The 20,208-nt window shown below is 47.1% G+C and overlaps 1 protein-coding gene across 1 annotated transcript in view; it reads right to left on the reverse strand.

Moving 5' to 3' along the window:
- Window positions 1–19,423, reverse strand: part of TSPAN4 (tetraspanin 4) — a 491,871-nt gene extending 472,448 nt beyond the window's left edge. Inside the window, exon 1 of the mRNA XM_034770346.1 lies at window positions 19,196–19,423. The gene's annotated coding sequence lies outside the window, so the exon portion shown is untranslated. The remainder of the gene's footprint in view (window positions 1–19,195) is intronic.
- Between the last annotated feature and the right edge of the window lie 785 nt (window positions 19,424–20,208).

The raw sequence follows: 20,208 nt of genomic DNA on the forward strand, positions 1-20,208 counted from the left end.
CCTTATCATCCACCTTTTTCAGAGGCAGATGCTGAGAAATCGGGCAAGGAGGCTACGGCAGCTCAGTGAGGACATTAAGTCTGAAAGGGGCACAGACCTCTCACAAAGCACAGGACCCCGCACCGTGAACATCATGGTGGCAATGGGTCATGTTGATGCTGTGGAACGGCGATTCTGGGTCCGGGAAACAAGCACGGACTGGTGGGACCGCATAGTGGTGCAGGTCTAGGATGAATCACAGTGGCTGCGAAACTTTCGGATGCGTAAGGGAACTTTCCTGGAACTTTGTGAGTTGCTGCCCTGCCCTGAAGCGCAAGGACACCCGGATGCGAACAGCACTGACTGTCCAGAAGCGAGTGGCCATAGCCCTCTGGAAGCTTGCAAAGCCAGACAGCTACCGGTCAGTCACGAACCAATTTGGAGTGGGCAAATCTACTGTGGGGGTTGCCGTGATGCAAGTAGCCAACGCAATCGTTGAGCTACTGCTCTCAAAGGTAGTGACCCTGGGAAACGTGCAGGTGATCATAGATGGCTTCGCTGCGATGGGATTCCCAAACTGCGGTGGGGCTATAGATGGAACTCACATCCCTATCCTGGGACCGGCCCACCAGGCCAGCCAGTACATTAACTGAAAAGGCTACTTTTCAATGGTGGTGCAAGCACTGGTGGACCATAGGGGACGTTTTACCAACATCAACGTCGGATGGCCGGGCAAGGTTCATGATGCTCGCGTTTTCAGGAACTCTGGTCTGTTTAGACGGCTGCAGGAAGGTATTTACTTCCCGGACCACAAAATAACTGTTGGGGATGTGGAGATGCCTATAGTCATCCTCAGGGACCAGCCCACCCGCTAATGCCCTGGCTCATGAAGCCCTATACAGGCGCCCTGGACAGTGAAAAAGAACTCTTCAACTACCGGCTGAGCAAGTGCACACTCCACCACCATTCTGCTTTTGGACGTCTCAAGGGGAGATGGAGAAGCTTACTGACTCACTCTGGTCTCAGCGAAACCAATATCCCCATTGTTATTGCAGCTTGCTGTGTGCTCCACAATCTCTGAGAGAGCAAGGGGGAGATGTTTATGGCGGGGTGGGAGGTTGAAGCAAATCGCCTGGCTGCTGATTACGCCCAGCCAGTCAGCCGGGCGATTAGAAGAGCCCAGCGGGACGCACTGTGCATCCGGGAAGCTTTGAAAGCTAGGTTCTAGAGTGAGCAGGGTAACCTGTGACTATTACGTTTGTTTAAACAGAAACTGAACCTGCCCCCGTTTCTTTACCCAGTTAATGTTGACTATCCTCTCCAACCCCCTTCCTCCCTTCCAACACACCTTTAAAAATAAAATAAATGAAACTTTGTTCATTAACACCGTTTTCTTTATTAAGGATTTCGTGGTAAAGTGTTGAAACTGGGATGCAGATTGTGGTGGGGAGCGGGTGTAGTGATGGAAAGGACGCTTCTAAACTCGAGGAATGACAGGCTCCTGCTCCTAGAGTGGTCTGCAGTGGTGGACTGGTTGTTTCAACGGAGCCTGCCACCCCTCCTTTTCGGGACTCTGTGTGTGGGGGCTATGTGACTTTGTGGCAGGGGAGGGCGGTTACAGATCCCCTGCTGCGTGGCTCTGTGATCCAGGCTAAGGACCGCTGCATAAGATCTGTAACCGCCCTCCCCCGCCACAAACTCACATAGCCCCCCCACATAGAACATGAAAACCACCTCCCAGACTGACCAGGGTGCCTAGTGACTGCAATGTGTGTGACACCTTCTGCTGAACCTGCCCCGTGTCTGTACCCTGGTAAAGGTGACTGTCCTCTCCAATTACCAACCCCCTTTCCCCCCCTTCAAACACACTCTCCCCTAAAAGAACATGACGGAAACAGTAATTAACAGAAACTTATTTTTTATTAACAACTACACAGTTAGGGGATGAAACTGGGACAGGGGCTTGGGTGAGGTGCTTTTGGAGTGAAGGAAAGGACTTATCAGATCTTTGGGAATGAGAACCTTCTGTTACTTGAGCAGTCTGCAGGGGTGGAGTGACTGTTTTCACGGCCCCTGCCGTCCCTCCTTCTTGGGACTTTGGGTGAGGGGGGGATGGGACTTTGTGGCGGGGGAGGGCGGTTAGAGATAGACTGCAGCGGGGCTCTGTTCTCCTGCCTCCGGTCCTGCAGAACATCTACAAGGTGCCGGAGTGTGTCCGTTTGCTCCCTCATTAGTCCAAGTGGCGTTCGAGTCACCTGCTGGTCTTCCTGCCGTCAACTGTCCTCCAGTTCGCTGTGTGATCGCTGGTATTGCGACATATTCTCCCTCCACTGTGTCTGCTGTGCCGCCTCGGCTCGGGAGCAGCCCATAAGTTCTGAGAACATCTCGTCCCATGTCCTTCTCTTTCGGCGCCTGATCTGCGCCAGCCTCTGGGAGGGAGATGCCGGGCTAGCTCGGGAGACGCTCACAGCTGTGGGATGGGAAAAAGGGAGTGAATTCCTCACAAAGATACAGTTTTGCAAACAATGAATATAGTCTCTCTCTGTGAACAAGACCATGCACAGCACCTATCACATGCGCACCTATCAGTACAAGGTTGAATTTTCGGCCTTCCCATTGAGTGCCTGGGGTCTTGCTGTACAGATCACACAAGCAGGGCCGGACAACGGAATTCGGCTAGCAGGCGGACATGGTAAGCCATAGACTTTTGGCTGCTTAAAGCTTAATTTATAGCAGTGCCCTCCTTTCACGTTCCAAGCAATGCTCCTAGCGTTGGCCAGTTCCTGCTGCCGGTAATGCAGCCAGCATAAACTCTGCCCCTGTCCCACCCGCCTCGCGGCTGTCCCCGGGAAAGATCCCTGCATGCTGCCCCTGTCACGCCTCCACAGCGTGGCTGTAAACAGCCGGTTACAGTTATGTAAAGGAACAGGCAATCAGTCCCAATACTAACATTCCCCTAATCCAAAGCAGGTCACCAAGAGTGATATCACTCTGATGAGGATTTCGGAGACAGAGAAAGACCGCATGCTATGTGAATGCCAGCAAGCACCAGGGCCGTATGCCGCCATGCTTTGTGAGGCAATGATCCCGGAGTACTTGCTGCTAGCCTGGTGCGGAAAAGTTTCCTACCATGGAGGACGCAATAAGGCCGCTCTCCCCAGGAACCTGATGCAAAGGCTTTCACAATACCTCCAGGAGACCTTCGTGGAGATGTTCCAGGAGGATTTTTGCTCTATCCCCGGACATATTGACAGAATTTTCCAGTAGCTGCACTGGTAAGGACTAGAAACTAAAGCGCCTAGGGCAAACTAATCATGAAAAACCCATTGTTAAGATACCATTCCTATTCTGTTCAAAATAAATGTTTAAAACACTTACCGACTGATCCTTCCCCTGATTCACGGTCCGGGGTACCGCCTTGGGAGGGTTGGTAGGGGATCTCCGTGAGGGTGATGAAGAGATCCTGGCTGTCGGGGAAATCAGCGTTGAAAGCACGGTTGACTACCTCGTCCTCCTCATCTCCTTCCTCATCTTCCCCGTCTGCGAACATCTCTGAGGAAGCGGCCGTCGACAATACTCCATCGTCAGAGTCCACAGACAGTGGTGGCGGCCGCACCTAGAATGCAATGCAGTGCCTCGTAGAAACGGCATGTCTGGGGCTGGGATCCGGAGTGTCCGTTTGACTCTTTGGTCTCTGATATCCTTGTCTCAGCTCCTTGATTTTCACGCAGCACTGCGTTGCATCCCAGCTGTATCCTCTCTCCGTCATGGCTTTTGAGATCTTCTCGTAGATCTTCGCATTCTGTTTTTTCGATCGCAGCTCCGAAAGCACGGACTCATCGCCCCACACAGCGATCAGGTCCAATACTTCCCGATCAGTCCATGCTGGGGCCCTCTTTCTATTCTGCGATTGCCTGGTCACCTCTGCTGGAGAGCTCTGCATCGTTGCCAGTGCTGCTGAGCTCACCACGATGTCCAAACAGGAAATGAGATTCAAACTGGCCAGACAGAAAAAGGAATTCAAATTTTCCCGGGGCTTTTCCTGTGTGGCTGGTCAGAGCATCCGAGCTCGGACTGCTGTCCAGAGCGTCAGAGTGGTGCACTGTGGGATAGCTCCTGGAGCTATTAGCGTCAAATTCCATCCACACCTACCCTAATTCGACATGGCCATGTCGAATTTAGCGCTATTGCCCTCGTCGGGGAGGAGTATAGAAATCGATTTAAAGAGACCTCTATGTCGAAATAAATAGCTTTGTTGTGTGGATGGGTGCAGGGTTAATTTGAGTTAACGCTGCTAAATTCGACATAACCTCCTAATGTAGACCAGGCCTAACTCCCAAGAATACTCCCAGGGCAGGAGCCCTCCCCTGCAAGAAGGCCATAGGAAACACAGCATAAGTTAGAACAGCCTGGAGGCTGCTGTGTGTCCACCAGGAGCCCAGATGCAGAGCACAAAAGTGGCTTAAAGCCACACGTCTCTCCTCCCTCCTGGTTCCTGCCCCAAAGCCAGCAACTAGGTAAAAGTTGTGGGGGTTCAAACAAATGTTTCCCACCATTTTGTCCCACCTCGAGCGCACATCCCTTTTCTGACCTGCGGGACCTCCACACCACTCCCTGCCAGTGACTTCTTTGCCTGAACCTTTCCCATTCTCTCCCAAGACAACAGATGAAACCTGTTTAAGCAGCATACGCAGCAGCCCAGGCTGCAGAGCGTTCTCTGGGGAAAGCCATCTGAACGCGCATTAGCCTCCCTTCCACAAAAGGAACCGTAAACAAACAATAAAGAGTGAAAATAAGAATAGTCTCATCTGTCTGTTCTGAATTTACAAGGAATAAAACATTTAGACAGATTTTCAGGAGGCAGCGTTTCCTGCCCTCATCTCTCCCCCAGCCCTATTGCCATTATACTTCATGAGTCTGTCACAGCATACAAAAGACATCCGCGGAGCTAATGAAATATCTGGACTGTAGAGTATGTGGGTGTATAAATGAGCCTGCAAGCCCCTCAGTGCACCAAATAGCTCCAGAAAACTGATTTCCAGGACCTGTCAAGCCTCATTTCTTTTAAAAGGAAAAAAAAAAATAAGTTTCTATTTTTCCCCTTCAAAGACCAAAAAAAAGAGAAAAGAAAGTATATTAACTAAAAAGTAGGGAGGTTTCTGACAGGCTCCTTTCTTAGACCCCAGCAGAGATCGAGACTCCACTTGTGCCAGGTGCTGCAGAACCAAAGTTGATACACTCCATTCTCTAATTGGACAAAACAAAGAGGGTGAGGAGAAAAAGCTGCACAGAAAAATGAAGGCACTTGCCAAAGTTAACATGGCAGATCAATGTCCTAGACAGGAGTAGAGTTCAGATCTCCTGCCTCCCACTGTAGTGCCCCAGCCAATAGGCCACACTGCCTCGCCAGTGCATCCCCATCGAGGGCCTGAGCTCCTCTGTGTAGAAATGTACTAGTGAGATCCCCAAGTCTTCTGATAATACTGCAGCCATTCAGAGACTGAACGCTGGCAGCCCTCGCACCAGCACTGAATGGAAATGTTCCACATAAGTAAAAGGTTCAGGTGGGTTATGAGGATTTGTTTTTTCTATCAAATGATTTATAGGCTCAACGAGTTGTGTATGCATGCAATATCAGCCACCAAACCTTACTGCAGCAGGGGAGAGAAAAAGAGGTCAATTCCTTTGTGTGGGATATCGTCACAATTGCTCCTGATATACTGCCAGAGTGGCTGTTCCTAATCCCTCTTTAGGGATTACAGGGTCTCTATGCCTCCTTTCCTACCCACCTTCTATTTCAGGGATCATACTTATTAGAACTGTATCTCAAAAAGTGGTGCCACTGTAACCCATGCTAACCACAGTGCAATTCTTGGTCCAACTACTAGTGGTTGGACCACTTGTAGATGGTTAAGACTCAGTTACTACCTTTCAATTAACAGCTAACTAGTCTGTTAGCTCAGAAAGGAGAGGCTCATGCCGCCTTAAGATTCAGCGGGCCTGCAGACATCTGAACCAGTGGAATCAGTACGAAGTGGGGATGGGGATTTGAGCAACTGTAGGCATCTGAAGCAAAGGATGGGGAATGTATAACTAACCCAGTGTGGCTTGTCTCTCTCTAGTACGGAGGTGGGCAAACTACGGCCCACGGGTCACATCCAGCCTGCGGGACCGGCCTGCCCGGCCCCTGAGCTCCTGGCCCAGGAGGCTAGACCCCAGCCCCTCCCTCGCTGTTCCCCCTCCCCCACAGCCTCAGCTTACTGCACCACCGACGCAATGCTCTGGGCGCTGGGGCTGCAAGCTCCTAGGGCAGCGCAGCTGCAGAGCCCGGCCTGACCCGGTGCTCTGTGCTGCACAGCGTGGCTGCCTGGGGTTGAGGCAATCAGAGGGCGGGGAACAGGGGGGTTGATTGGGGGCAGGAGTCCCAGGGGAGCAGTTGGGGCGGGAGATCCGGGGGTGGTCAGGGAGAAGGGGTGGTTAGATGGGGCAGGGGTCCTGGGGGGGGGGCAGTCAGAAAGGAGGGGGGGGTTGGATAGGGCGGCAGGGGGCAGTTAGGGGTGGGGGTCCAGGGGCGGGGCTGTCAGGGGGCGAGAAGCGGGGGGGTGAGATAGGGGGCAGGGGCCAGCCCATGCCTGGCTGTTTGGGGAGGCACAGCCTCCCCTAACCGGCCCTCCATACATTTCAGAAACCCGATGCGGCCCTCAGGCCAAAAAGTTTGCCCGCCCCTGCTCTAGTAGCTAAACCACAAAGAGAGGTGTATGAGTGTTACAGCCCTCTAACTAATGCACTAGATCTTTTATATAAACAGTAGAGGCTGTTCAAATCCTGGGCCTACCATGCAGCTCTGCCAATACATTTCACTGCAGACTTGCAATAACCCGCATCCTCATCAAACAATATTTCAGTCCTAGGCCCCCAGACCACTCCACCAATGCATCTCGGTATTGATCTGTTACACTCCCTGCTGCCATGCCACTGAACTTCAGTCCTGATGATGCAACAAAACTCGACTTGCTCCCCTAATATTATATTATCAGCAGTGTGATTGGCTTTGGGAGGTGGATGAATATCCAGACTGGACTGAGTTGCTAGTGACAATCCACATTTGAATCCAACATGTCCTGAAACCCTAGTGCATTAGCTTCACATAAATTTTTCAGAGCCAGATCGTGTGCCCAAATCTGAATATGACAAAAAGCACTCTGCCACCTTCCTGGCACTTTCTGCAGAGTCCGGAGTTCCGGAGAGAGTGGAGACTGGCTGAGATGCACATCCGTCTATCTATGGTATGTACATGCCCCCTTACTGGGGTATAACCATCGCTAATGCATTTGTCCTCATAATTCCTTTGTGAAGTAGGGCAGTGCTATTATCCCCATCTTACACATAGGGAACTGAGAGACAGAGGGGCTAAGTGACTTGACCAAGGTCATACAGGGAGTCTTTGGTAGGGCAGGGAACTGAACCTGGGTCTCCTACATAGCGCTGGACCATCCATCATTCACCAGCCTGAAGCTGGGTTTTCTTTCCTATGGGGTTTCCCATGGGAATCCCTGGTATCACATTTCTATTAGAGCTATGGGGGAGGGGAGAGAAGGGGGAACCTGTCTACACTGGTGCAGACATAGGCTTTCATGCATGGGTCCTTGGGTCACTTCCACAGGAAGCAAACCTCAGTTCCCCACTGATGGGATGATCTCTGCAAGGGAACCCCCAGGGAGATTTCTCCTCCCCTTCTCCCTCACCCTAGACCCCATCTATGGAAATTAGAAGGAGGGAATGGTCTGGTGTGTCTCTCTCTCTCTCTCTCACTCACGCACACACTTTCCTTCTTTCAACAATGAAGTAAAAACATGTTATCTGGTGTGAACTCCCAGGCTGACAGTTAAATAACATCCCTCCCAGGACACTGTCTGAAACCAGCTTATGTCTGGTTCCTCCTGTTTATATGAAACTCACAGTAATATTCCCTTAATTGTGTGTCTAGGATTGTGTGCGGCAGAAGGGGAGGGAGTGGGAGAGATGTGCTTTTGATTTATGTTAGTTGACAAGGATTAGTTTCTGTAATGCTCTTGGGATAAAAACGTCAGTCAGAAAAACCTTTACAAATAAAAGAACACAGGCTACATTGTATTTTGTTCCACTTGATTCTCCTGTCATATACCTCCCCTCTTATCTCTTCTCCATACATCCCAGTCTATCCATAAAGCAGAAAGGCAGAATCCCTAGCACTTGCTTCGGTAGAACTTAAATTGCTCAGGGGTGTGAAAAAGCCACCCCCTGAGCGACATAAGTTACACCGACAGAAGCGCTGGCATGGACAGCGCTGTTGGCAGGAGAGCTTCTCCTGCCGACAAAGCTACCGCGCATGGGGAGATGGAACAGTTACGCCGATGGGAGAGTTCTCCATCGCCACAGAGCGTCTGCACTGGCAGCACTACAGCTACATTGCTGGAGCTGCACCACTGTACCGATTCTAGCGTAGACTAGCCTTATGTCTATATAAATTCAAAACCTATGAAGTCTTAAGCTGACATTCTCAGGCCTCAGCTGGTGTAGTGTGTCCAGTTCTGGGCACCACACTTTAAGAAAGATGTGGATAAATTGGAAAGCGTGTCCAGAAGACAGCAACAGAAAATGATAAACGTTTTAGAAAACCTGACCTATGAGGAAAGAGTTAAAAAAAAAAAAAACAAAAAAACTGGGCATGTTTAGTCTTGAGAAAAGAAGATTGAGGGGATCCCGGTAACAGTCTTCAAATATGTTAAAGGCTGTTATAAAGAGGACTGGTCAGTTAGAACAAGTTAGAATGAGACCGAATCTGCTTAGTCTGCAGCAAGGGAGATTTAGGTTAAGTAGTAGGAAAAACTTTCTAACGACAAGGGTAGTTATGCTCTGAAATAGGCTTCCAAGGGAAATTGTTGAATCCCGGTCACTGGAGGTTTTTAAGAACATGTTGGACGTACAGTTGTTAGGGATGGTGTACATATGCTTGGTCCTACATCAGCATAGGCGGGGGAGGTATTGGAAGACCTCTCACGGGTCCCTTTCAGCCCTAAAATTTCTATGATTGTTATTCTTACAATTTGCTAAGCCAGTTTCTAGCTCTGGATACTGGTAGCTACAGCTAGAAGTACTAGAGCGATACAGCCCAGCCAGAGACACCTAGAGCTACAAATGGAGCACTAGTAAATGGCATTCACCATCAACAATAGCAAAGTGGCTTCTACACAGAGCCTTGGTGCTCAGTTAAATGGCATGCCTTTTTATCTGAAGTGTCTATTTGGAATATCATCTCATGATGTTGGCATGGATTTGTGTGTCCAGTAGAAATAGATGTTGGGTAAATCTGACCTTGACTCTAATTGGCTGCTTATCAATTATGGGAAATTACTGAAAGTAGCATCTAGAGGGTCTAACCTGCACACAGCACAGTGGGGCTCTGATGTTGAAGGGAGCAGTGACTTGCTCAGGGTCACAGCTTGTCAATGGAAGAGCTGAGAATAGAACCCAGGTCTCCCACTGACTTCTTCCCTTCTGCATTAAGGTCAAGCTTCCCCTTTCCTGACCTTTGCCCTGCCTACAATCTTTTACCTCCATCTCCTCCTTTCCCATTTCTCTCCTTATCCCCCACTCAAGCTTCTCCCCCAATCCTTTCTCATCTTCTTTGTCCAGTCCCATTTGCACACCACCCATACACTGAGAACAGCCTCCTGGTCCCTATTATGTTTGCCAAACCCCTTCTCTCACCTCTTTCAAAACACCCCCCAAACCTCACCTGCCATGATGACCACACTGGGTTTCTCCTGTTTGTAGGGTAATCCATTTGGTGCATCATAACTGATGGTAAATCATCATTTGCGCTTCCAGGGCCCAATTTTCAGAAGGACTGAGCTCCTGCTGCTTTCAGTGGGAGCTGATGGGTGGCTCAGCCCTTTTGAAAATAAGGCCACTTATCTGGTGCTTCAGCAAGGATTTAGGAGCCTACCTTTAAACACCCATTGTGGGAAATCTTGGCCAGCGTGTTCTAGTAGGTAGCACATAGGACTGAGAAGTAGGACTCCTGCTCTATTTCTGCCTCAGTCAACTGACTTACTAGATGAGGTTGGACAGGTCACTTAACTTCTCTACCTCTGTCTCCCCATCCATAAATGATAATAAATGCATGCTGAGAGCCGCAGATGGAGACTGCTGTTGAAGTGCACAGGGTCACTATTGCAGGAGACATGCTCCTTCGTTGTTGGAGAGCAATCAATCTCTGAGGGAAACAGCGGTTGCATGAAACGTGTGTCCTTTAACATTTTCAATTTCAAGTACACTCCTGTTCACTTTTCTTCTCCCCTTCCCCTCCCCCCTGACTTTATATTGGGAATCACACTCAGCAGCTGGGTGCAGCCAGTTCCAATGAGAGCAAAAGAACCCTTCCTTCACAGGGGATTTGTATCACAGAACACCTTTGTGGGGATGCCCATCAATCAAGGAAACACAGGAAACCATTGCGCGTGTCACTGCTACCAAGGAAAGAAGTCTTGCTGTGCCATAGCCTCAGGAGTTAGAGAGCTACATGCAAATTAAACTCCACTTTGCACCAGGCAGATTAAATAAAGGCCCACACCTGTAAACACTCATGCCTGACTCTACCTAGCAGCACGTGAGAAGACTCAGGAAAGTCAATGGGACTGCTCATGGAGTTGAAGTTATGCATGTGCATAATTGTTTTCAAGATTGGTGCAATGATTTCTGTTTTGCTAAGGCTCCTCCTTTCACACATACAGAGGCCTTCAGGTACTAAACATGTCTCATACTGGATCATTTTGGTGGAAACCCTATCCGCCCTCCCCTGTAGGAGTAGGAGCAGTACCCAGTAGAAGAAACAACAGCATCCAGCCTCCTCCTAAAAATACATGTGCCATGGTAGTAATAGACTCAATCGCTGGCCTAAATGGTGATACATATTGTTAATAACTATTTGTATTACAGTAGCTCCTAGCATCTCCCACTGAAATCGGGCTCCTATTGTGCTAGGTGCTGTACTCACCCATGCCTGCCCTGAAGGGTTCACAATCTAAACAGACAAGCGAGACAAAAGGGTGGGAGAACAGAAGTATCACCCCCATTTCACAGATGGAGGCATTGAGAGAAAGAAAGCAATGTGGTCAAGGCCCCATAGGGTAGGTCTACACTGCAGTAAAAGACCTGCAGCATGGTCACAGCTGGCTCAGGTCAGGTGGCTCGGGCTGCTGGGCTAAAAATAGCAGCATAGATGACCAGGTTAGGGCTGGAGCCTGGGGTCTGAAACCCCATGAGTGGGGAGGGTCTCAGAGACCAAGTTCCAGCCTGACCATCTACACTGCTATTTTTAGCCCTGCAGCCCAAGCCCTGTGAGCCTAAGTCAGCTGACTCGGGCTCTGAGACTAGGTGTTACGGGTTTTTTAATCACATTGTAGACATGCCCATGGTGTCCAGTAGAGAGCAAGGATTTGACCCTAGATCGCCCAGGTACTACTAGTCCAGTGCTTTAACCACAAGCCCACCCATCCCCTCTTCTAAAATGCTGCCTTAAACAATACTATTCATGTCAATCTGTGCTACACACAGAGCTGGAGTTCAGATAAAAATATCCAAGCATGTGGAGATGGGAAGGGGATACAAATAAAAATAAATAAGTACTTGATGTATTACATTAGCACCTAGAGGTCTCAAACATGAGTAGGACCCCGAGTGCTGGTTTCTAAAAAGACGTGGTTGAATTCCTGCTAAAAATCTGTAAAAGTTGGTCCTGCAGCTAAAGGTCCAGAACAGGAGTAGGCAACCTATGGCACACGTGGTGAAGGCAGCACACAAGCTGATTTTCAGTGGCACTCACACTGCCCATGTCCTGGCCACTGGTCCGGGGGGGCTCTGCATTTTAATTTAATTTTAAATTAAGCTTCTTAAACATTTTTAAAACCTTATTTACTTTACATACAACAATAGTTTAGTTATATATTATAGACTTATAGAAAGAGACCTTCTAAAAACTTCAAAATGTATTACTGGCACACAAAACCTTAAATTAGAGTGAATAAATGAAGACTCGGCACACCATTTCTGAAAGGCTGCCGACCCCTGGTCTAGAATGGTGGGGTAGTTGGCTCTCTCTGTGAATAAAAGGTGGTCTTCAGCTTCCAGCATCCATTAGCTGATTGTTGTTTACTGCTATCCAGAAAATCCTGAAGAATGCCCTTTCAATTCAGAAATGGATTTCAGAACATGTCCCTGGTGAATATTAGGGTGAAAGGGGAATACAGTGTAAAATTCAAAGAGGATGGGAAGAAGAAAGGAAAAGCACAGAGCCCAGACAAGTATATTTTGGCTCCAAGAGCAAGGAATATCCATGGCGGAAGGGCTATCTGAGGGAAGGATAGCTAAATAATATTTATTTATGTGACATTTTTATTATTTGGTAGTGCTCTGCATATCTAATAAATAATTGGTCAGGCATTTTCATAGCTTCTTTCTTATGACAACCTGTGCCAGTGTCTCTGGCTTTTCTCTTGTTCTAGAAAGCAGAGGTTGGCAAGCTGAGCATCCCCTCTGATGCAGATAAGGCTTCATTTTTGTGTCAGTTAAGGTCACTTGCGTCTGCTCAGTCTTGTATCTCAAGGGCTTCAATTCATCATTGCCAGCACAGTCAGAGACTAGGATCATCCATTTGCAACTGCTGTGAGCCTGGTTCAGAATCTCAATGCAGGAAAACCATTGTCAAGCTCTCCCCTGGTGCACACACAGAAAGAACTGAATAGAGATCCACTCTCAGTCATGATTGTGATCATTGCACATGTACCTCCGGCAAGGCCAATTTTTTTTTTTTTTTTTTACTTTCAAACCTTTGTTGAAAAGCTAGCTAGTCTCTGCTGTGTATTCAACTGCATTATACAGGTGATCTGGGTACTGCAAGGCTGATTATACTGATTTGCAACAGGAAAATGTGCCATCGTGCAACATACCAAGAGTACATAACCTATTTTGTGTGGTATGATTTGCTGCAACACTATGGCACAGGCTGACATGCACTGTCATGGGAGGAATGGACTGAGGGACGTTTATTTTCTGTGGTATGAAGCAGAAAGAAGGGCCAAACTTCTGAAACTCAAGTGCTTAAAATTAGACACCCAAATTTATATTTAGGCACCTAATAAGAGGCTTAATTTTGAGAGGTGCTAACAGGGCCGGCTCCAGCATTTTTACCGCCCCAAGCGGCGGGGGGGAAAAAAAAGCTGCGATCGGCGGCACTTCGGCGGCAGTTCTACCGCCGCCGCTTCATTATTCGGCGGCAGGTCCTTCCCTCCGAGAGGGACTGAGGGACCCGCCGCCGAATTGCCACCCAAGAGCCAGATTTGCCGCCCCTTTCCATTGGCTGCCCCAAGCACCTGCTTCCTGCGCTGGTGCCGGCCCTGGGTGCTAACATTAGAGTCACGTCAGGCATCCAAGATTGGAAATGTTGGTCATAATATACCTGGCTGTATTCAGAGATCATTTATACCAGAGTATAATCTTCACCCCCGTGTTACTAAGCTGAGAATCTAGCTCATTGCTCTTGCATATTATCTTGATATGCTGCAGCAAGAGAAAATCTCCTAAAGTTTTTCACCATCCAATGAAAAAGTATCTACTTAAACATACACACTAGCTGCTTCCCTAGTTAGACTCCTTTCTGGGAACGACACATCTCTCAGGTCTCTATTTCCAGCCAAAATTATGCATTCACACCTTTTATAGACAACAGTAATTTCCAAAGGTGAATAGGATTCCTCCCATACGTTTTATTGGCTATAATAAAAAGAAGCTTGAGTTAGCGGAAGAGGTGAGCAGGGAACTGTTCGGGCGGGGGGAGGTGGCTGACACACTGCAAAGAAGATGAAGGAGCTGCAGAAGAATTCCTGGCGATACAGAGGGGAGGGACTGCAGGAGGAGGAGGAAGATAAAGGAGAATGTAGCGATGATGATGATGATGATGATGATGAAGGACACGACGTAAAGTCATAGAAGATGGTAAATATGGAAAAATCAGTCAGAGAAAAAAGTAGATAAAATGCAAAGGCAGAGGAAAAATGGCAAAAAAGAGCATCAATAGGGAATTACAGCTTCTGATTGGCTAAGAATCGTGCCTATACTATTACTTTTGTTACCCTGGCTCCTCCACCTCGCACACTGACACACTTTTGCTGGTCTCATCCAGGGCATGTATTGTTTTTTCAAGTATAAGCAGTTTGAGACAGGGACTTTCATCTTCTATATGTTTGTACAGCACCTAGAACACAAGGGTCTCTAGCCACTACCTCCTTGTAAACTGTAAATCAAACCTACAGGTAGGAAGAACAGTTCAGATTAACCACTGTGAGAACACAAGAATAATGAGACATTGGATGAAATTGAAAGGAGGCAAATTTAAAATTGATAAAAGGAAATTTCCCCTCACAATGAAAAAATAGTCTGTGGAACTCATTGCCGCAAGATACTATTGAGGCCAAAAAGCTTAGTAGGATGCAAAACAGCATTTGCTATTTATATGGATAGTGAGACTATTCTGAGCTATAGCAGTAAATATTTTTACAAACAAGAGTTTGGGCAGGGATAGAAACTCTCCTGCTTTATGGCAGGAGCCAATCTCAAACTCTTAGGGCTTAGGAAGGAACAGTCCCTTGGGGCAGGTTATCCCATAACTGCTAAGTGCAGGACTAAAAGAATCTGACACCCAGTGCAGGCAGCACAGAATGCAAAGCACTAAATTCTGGTGCTCAGCATGGAGACTACTCGAAGGAGGCCCTCTTTCCCTGATGTACTTCGAGAAGGTGGTGGAGATTGTTAGAGGGCTTTCCCTTCACCCTTTCCCCTGGTTTTTGTCACACAGGCAGACAGCAGAAGACCAGAAGTCCGAAGTGCAGACAATGCAATGTTTATTGGGGTTAGTTTCCAGCAAACGTATCCCATAACTCTTACACTGCAAAGTCTTGTTTCCAGTGTTCTGACTCCCCTCTCCTCAGCAGGCGTAATTATGCCTGAAATGCATGCTCACAGTCCCACCCCTTACAACTTATGGTCATGTTCTGTTTTGGGGGGGGGTTGGGGGGGGTCGTGGGTCTTCATTCCCACCCCTTTTGTACCCCAGGGGAGGGGTAAGGAGTGAGGTTGTGCTCCAGTCAGGGGCAGGCATTTCTCTGGTCTTTTAGTGTTTTACCTCCCCCCACAAATCCTCCCTTACCCCTCCCAACTGGTTGCTTGACCTTGCCTTAAGATAAGAAGTTGAACCAGTCTTTAAGTATGTGCTCATATATTTAAAAATGTTATTAAAGCTAATGTTAAAAATTTATATAGTACACAAGTTGAGAAAAGAGTGTCTGTACATCTGGGTATAGTGCTTAGATTATCAAGAAATACAAAGTTTGCTTTTAAAGTGATAAGATACATATAGTGCATAATCAGCAATAACCCAAATGTAGGTGAATAAAATGTAAGAATACAATTTAGGTATTAGCATCCAAGTATTCGGGTACATCACTCATGAAAAGTAATACAGAGAGTTGGTTGTGGAAAGCAAATATAGCAATGAGTGAAGATTGTCCCTCAGTCATTGAGAGTTTAGGGTAGGTTATCCATTTAGCAAGTACAATCCAGAAGGAAAGTATTTCAGTTACTTTCCCCACTGTGCTTCTCCTCAGCATTCCAGCTCATCCCTGCTGGTATTGCTGATGTCCAGTGATGTGTTCTATGTAGATGTCCCTCAACCACCTGATGGAGTCTGACACCATTACACTCCCACCATGCCCAGTAACACTTCAGCTGCTCTTATTTGTTCCCATTATACAACAAACCCATCTGGCTTAGGCAAAAGTAACGTTTACAGTGTCCGTCTTTGTCCTTCGTAAGAATCCCTTTGTTCACACATATTAGTAAGAATTTAAGTACATCAAAACTCAAACAGGCAAGCAGAACTCAAAGTACTATCTCAGGCAAAACTACAGGCCTGGATCCTACATTGTTAAGAGTATTGGTGTCAGAGATGAGAGTTGCTCTCAGGTTTATTCAACCCACTCCTCACCTGTGCTAACAGAGGAGCATACGAATTGCCACAGTGCACCAGACCAGTGCTCCTATCTAATCTAACAGTGGGCAGCACTTAGAGGCTACACAGGAAGGTGCAAGGAAGCCTGCACTTTGCAGTTATGTGACAACCTGCTCCCAGGGAAAGTTCCCCTTGTTACCCAAACTACCGAAGGTTGAATTAAGCTGTAGGGCATGAAGGTTTATATCCCTTCTAGTACTCTTGAGGTTGTCATAGTATTTACTGCTACAACTCTGGATGTCCATGTTACCTACATACGTGTCTGAATCCTGCTAAGCATTTGGCCTCCATGATATCTTGTGGCAATGAGCTTCACAGACTAATGGTCATTTGATAAAAGGAAATAATTATTTTCATAATCTTCAAATTGGCCACTTCTCAATTTAGTGCCTGTTTCCTGCTTGGGTTATAAGGTAGGGTGAACCAAAGTTCACAGTCTCCCTTCTTCATACTAGTCACGATTCTCTCTCTTTTGGTCTTGTCCCGTCCTATACATCTCCGCGCAGCAGTGCACTCTAGAAAATTTCCAGAGCTACCCCGGAAGGATTCCTTTTCACGTTTGTTTTCCTATCACAGGATAGAGCTTTGCGGTCAATGAAAAATGATTTGCATGGCTAGATAAACAGCGACTCCTCAAAAAGAGCAGGAGCATGTTGCAATTAGTCATTAAACTCTGACCCAAAGCCCTAACATGTTCTTGAGGAGCAGGGTTTTTAAAAACTGTCCTTCCACTACTTGGGCTATTAATTACTTGTGCCTTTTGAGAGTCTAGACAATCGCAAATAATGCTGCCCAGGAGGAAATCGGGGGAAGCGTGATCATTTGTTTTTCTACCAGACTAAATGCTATCACCACACCATGTTCACCCCAAGGCACAAGCAGCAACACTGGCTCCAAGAGGAGGATTAGCAAATGCCACGGCAACGAGCATTCAGTCATCATTGCCACGGTTTAGTGAAGACAAAGCTGCACTGACAGGAAGGTGAGACGGTAGTTCAGAAGAAAAATACTAAGGCAGAGAAGCAAGTGCCTAATGAAGTCCTTTGCATGAGCACATCTCTCCCTTAAGAAAACGTCACCTCAAAATGATACATCTGCACTGTCTTTGCGAAAGCCAAAGGGAGGGAACCTATTTGAGGAATCCATCATTAAGTGGCTGCAGGGCAGTGCTTTTAAAACAAGCCTGGTGAGTGAGACACTAGATGAGAAGTCACGAGATCTGGGTACTATTCCCAGCTGTGCCAAAATCTTGCAGTAGGACCTTGGGGAAATCATGTAACCTCTCTTTTGACAATCTTGGCCTATGTACATACCACCGTGTAACAGAATCTGCTGGTAGCCTCGTGGCCACAATTTCATTTTCAACAGGAATAGCCTTGGGAGGGTGAGGGAGTCATGAAAAATAGAGCTGTTGACAGCAGGCCCCAATTTTCCACTTTCTTGTCATCTCGAGAGTCAGTTACATCTTTACGAGCTGCAAAATCAGTATGGTAGCATTTTATACCCACTTAGCACACACAGATGACCACACAAGGGGAAGAGCAATGGATAATCAGTAAGGCTGCGAGTTTGTCATGGAGGTCACGGATTCCGTGACTTTACGTGACTTCTGCAGCAGCCGGTGCACCTGGCTCAGGGGCAGCTCAGGCAGTCACCGCACCCCTACTCTATCCCCAGCAGCAGCAGAGTTTGGGTGTGGGAGGGGGAAGAGGGTTGAGGGCACGGGACAGGGTGAGGCGGGCTCCGGGCAGCACTTACATGGGGGGCTCCTTGGAAGCGGCGACAACCCCCTCACTCAACTGCTAGGCGGAGACATGGTCGGGCAGCTCCGCGCGCTGCCTCTGCAGCTCTCATTGGCTGGGAACGACAGTCCCTGAGTGCAATGCTCTTACTTGCATTGCACAGTACCTTACACCAGAAATAGTCCCATTGGAGTCAACAGGGCCAATTGAGGAATGAGGTACGATGCAGTGTGAGTAAAGATACTGGCCCAGGGTTAGCAGTGAAAACAGACCAATCCTTAACTGCCCTTGTTCCCACCCCTTAGAGATGCTGGTTAATTCTTCAAGCTCTGACAACAGCAGGGATGGGCAAAATAAAGGACAGATGAGAGCAGAATGGAAGATATATAAGAGATGATTAAAAGAGATGAGGAACTTCGACTGAGAGTTATTGAAATATATAACGGCCTCATTGGTGACGAGTCAGGAAAAAGGACGAGAGAGACCATTCCAAAAGACTCAATTGTCTAGCATTATCTTTGCCTAGGTTTTTATGGTGGATTTTTGCCTTGAGCGGGACCATCAAGCTGTGAATATTTGAATAAGGAACATTTAAATTAAGAGACAAAAAGAAATGAGATTGTAAATGTCTCATTAAATCACTTTGCAAGCTCCATGGCAAAAGGGAACGTATGTTACAAGCTGCTATCAGATTAAGATACAGAGAAAGAAGCTCGGCAGGTCTACTCAAGGTTTTAAAACCTTTGGTATAGCAGGCAGGACAGAAGCATTAGGTACCATGTCTCACAGATTACAGCTCAGTCTTGCCAGCACTTAAACATTTGCATTGCTTTATTCTGGGGAGCAGTCCAGTACACTTCTATGGGTCTACTCAAGTGAGGAAAGTGGCACATGCTTGAGTAGCTATAAAAATAGGCCTCAGTTTATAAGCCCAAATTTTCAAAAGCGAGGATTGATTTTTGAGTGCCTAACTTGATATGCCTTAAAGGATTTTCAGAAATTGCTGAGCACCCACCCTCAAACTCAGGCCCTCAAGTTGGTTCACTCAAACATACTAGTCACTTGAAAATTCTAGCTAAGGGTCCATGTTCCCTTCCCCCAGTTTGTCAGATACATTGCATGTAATAAATACTCTTACAGTTACATAAGATGGGGTTGGTCCCTAATTACCAATTACCATAAGAACCATAAAGGCAATGGAAATACGTAACCAAGAAGTAAATGCTGTAAGAAGAAAATACGCCACACAGTATTCTCCAGCCACACACAGGTTAAAGCAGACATGCCCTCATTATTATTTTTTGTATATTGCATGTGTTACACACCACCAGGCTTAAAAACCATTAGAATTCTGTGAGCAAACACATACCTTCTCCTCCTTAAACTGGGAACCTGATGATGCCATGGAAACCGCCAGTGCAACAAGTGCCTTTTACCCCAGAGGGAAAGGAAGTGGAGTTCTCTTTCTCAGCTCAGAAGAGTAAGCAGTGCATGGTGATTGAGGCCAAGAACACAGACGAGCAAAAGAAAAAACATTAGGGAGGAAAAAAGAGCTTAGTACAGAGTTCTCTCAGACACATTAAAGAGAGCCATGTGGCATACCAGTAGCAGGTTTATAAGTACTTGAAGGCTGAGTCACAACTGAAAGAAACCATCCCCATGACCTGATTTGTTCTCCAAGTATCAATCCCTCCCTTTTGTTTGCTAATGAATAGTTATATTTCCCCCGTTACATGTTCTGAGAGAGAGACAGGGCTAAGTATTATATCAACCCTGCCACTGAACCATATCAGCAGAGTATTAGCATTTGGAGCATTGCAATGTCTCTACACACGTTATGCTGCTTAATTTCTCAGCTAAAGGCACTCCAAGGAGAAATACCTATAAAGGGCAGCTCTCTGAAAGAGCTGCTGGGAAAACTCAGAGGGGATTGTCTGTGTTCGTTGCCTGAAAACAGAAATCAAAGGTAGCCCAGAGATGGATGAGAGATGCTGGCCCCTAGCCATCTGACCCACTTTAACCAAAACAGCCTTCCCTTTAAAGAAATGGGCAGTCTTGTTTAAAAAAAAAAAAAAAAAAAAAAGATTAGGGACCAGATCATCAGCTGGTGTAAATCAACATCACTCCATTGACTTCAGTGGCACTATACTGATTTATATCTGCTGAGCATCTGGGCCCAAGATTTCATACAAAACCTAATGCTTCCCTGTAAAATGGCACCTGAGTTTTCATCGGCCATCTCCTTATGCAGTTTTGGGCTTCCTCGACCTTCTTTTCCCTCTCAGACACAATGGATATGAAGGCAGAAGAGCGGAGAGAAATGCTATAGGCTCTTACCTATTAGCAAAGTCATTCAAAATAGGGTTGACAAACCTATGCTAG

Source organism: Trachemys scripta, chromosome 4 (genome assembly GCF_013100865.1).
Source record: "Trachemys scripta elegans isolate TJP31775 chromosome 4, CAS_Tse_1.0, whole genome shotgun sequence".
NCBI lineage: Eukaryota > Metazoa > Chordata > Testudines > Emydidae > Trachemys > Trachemys scripta.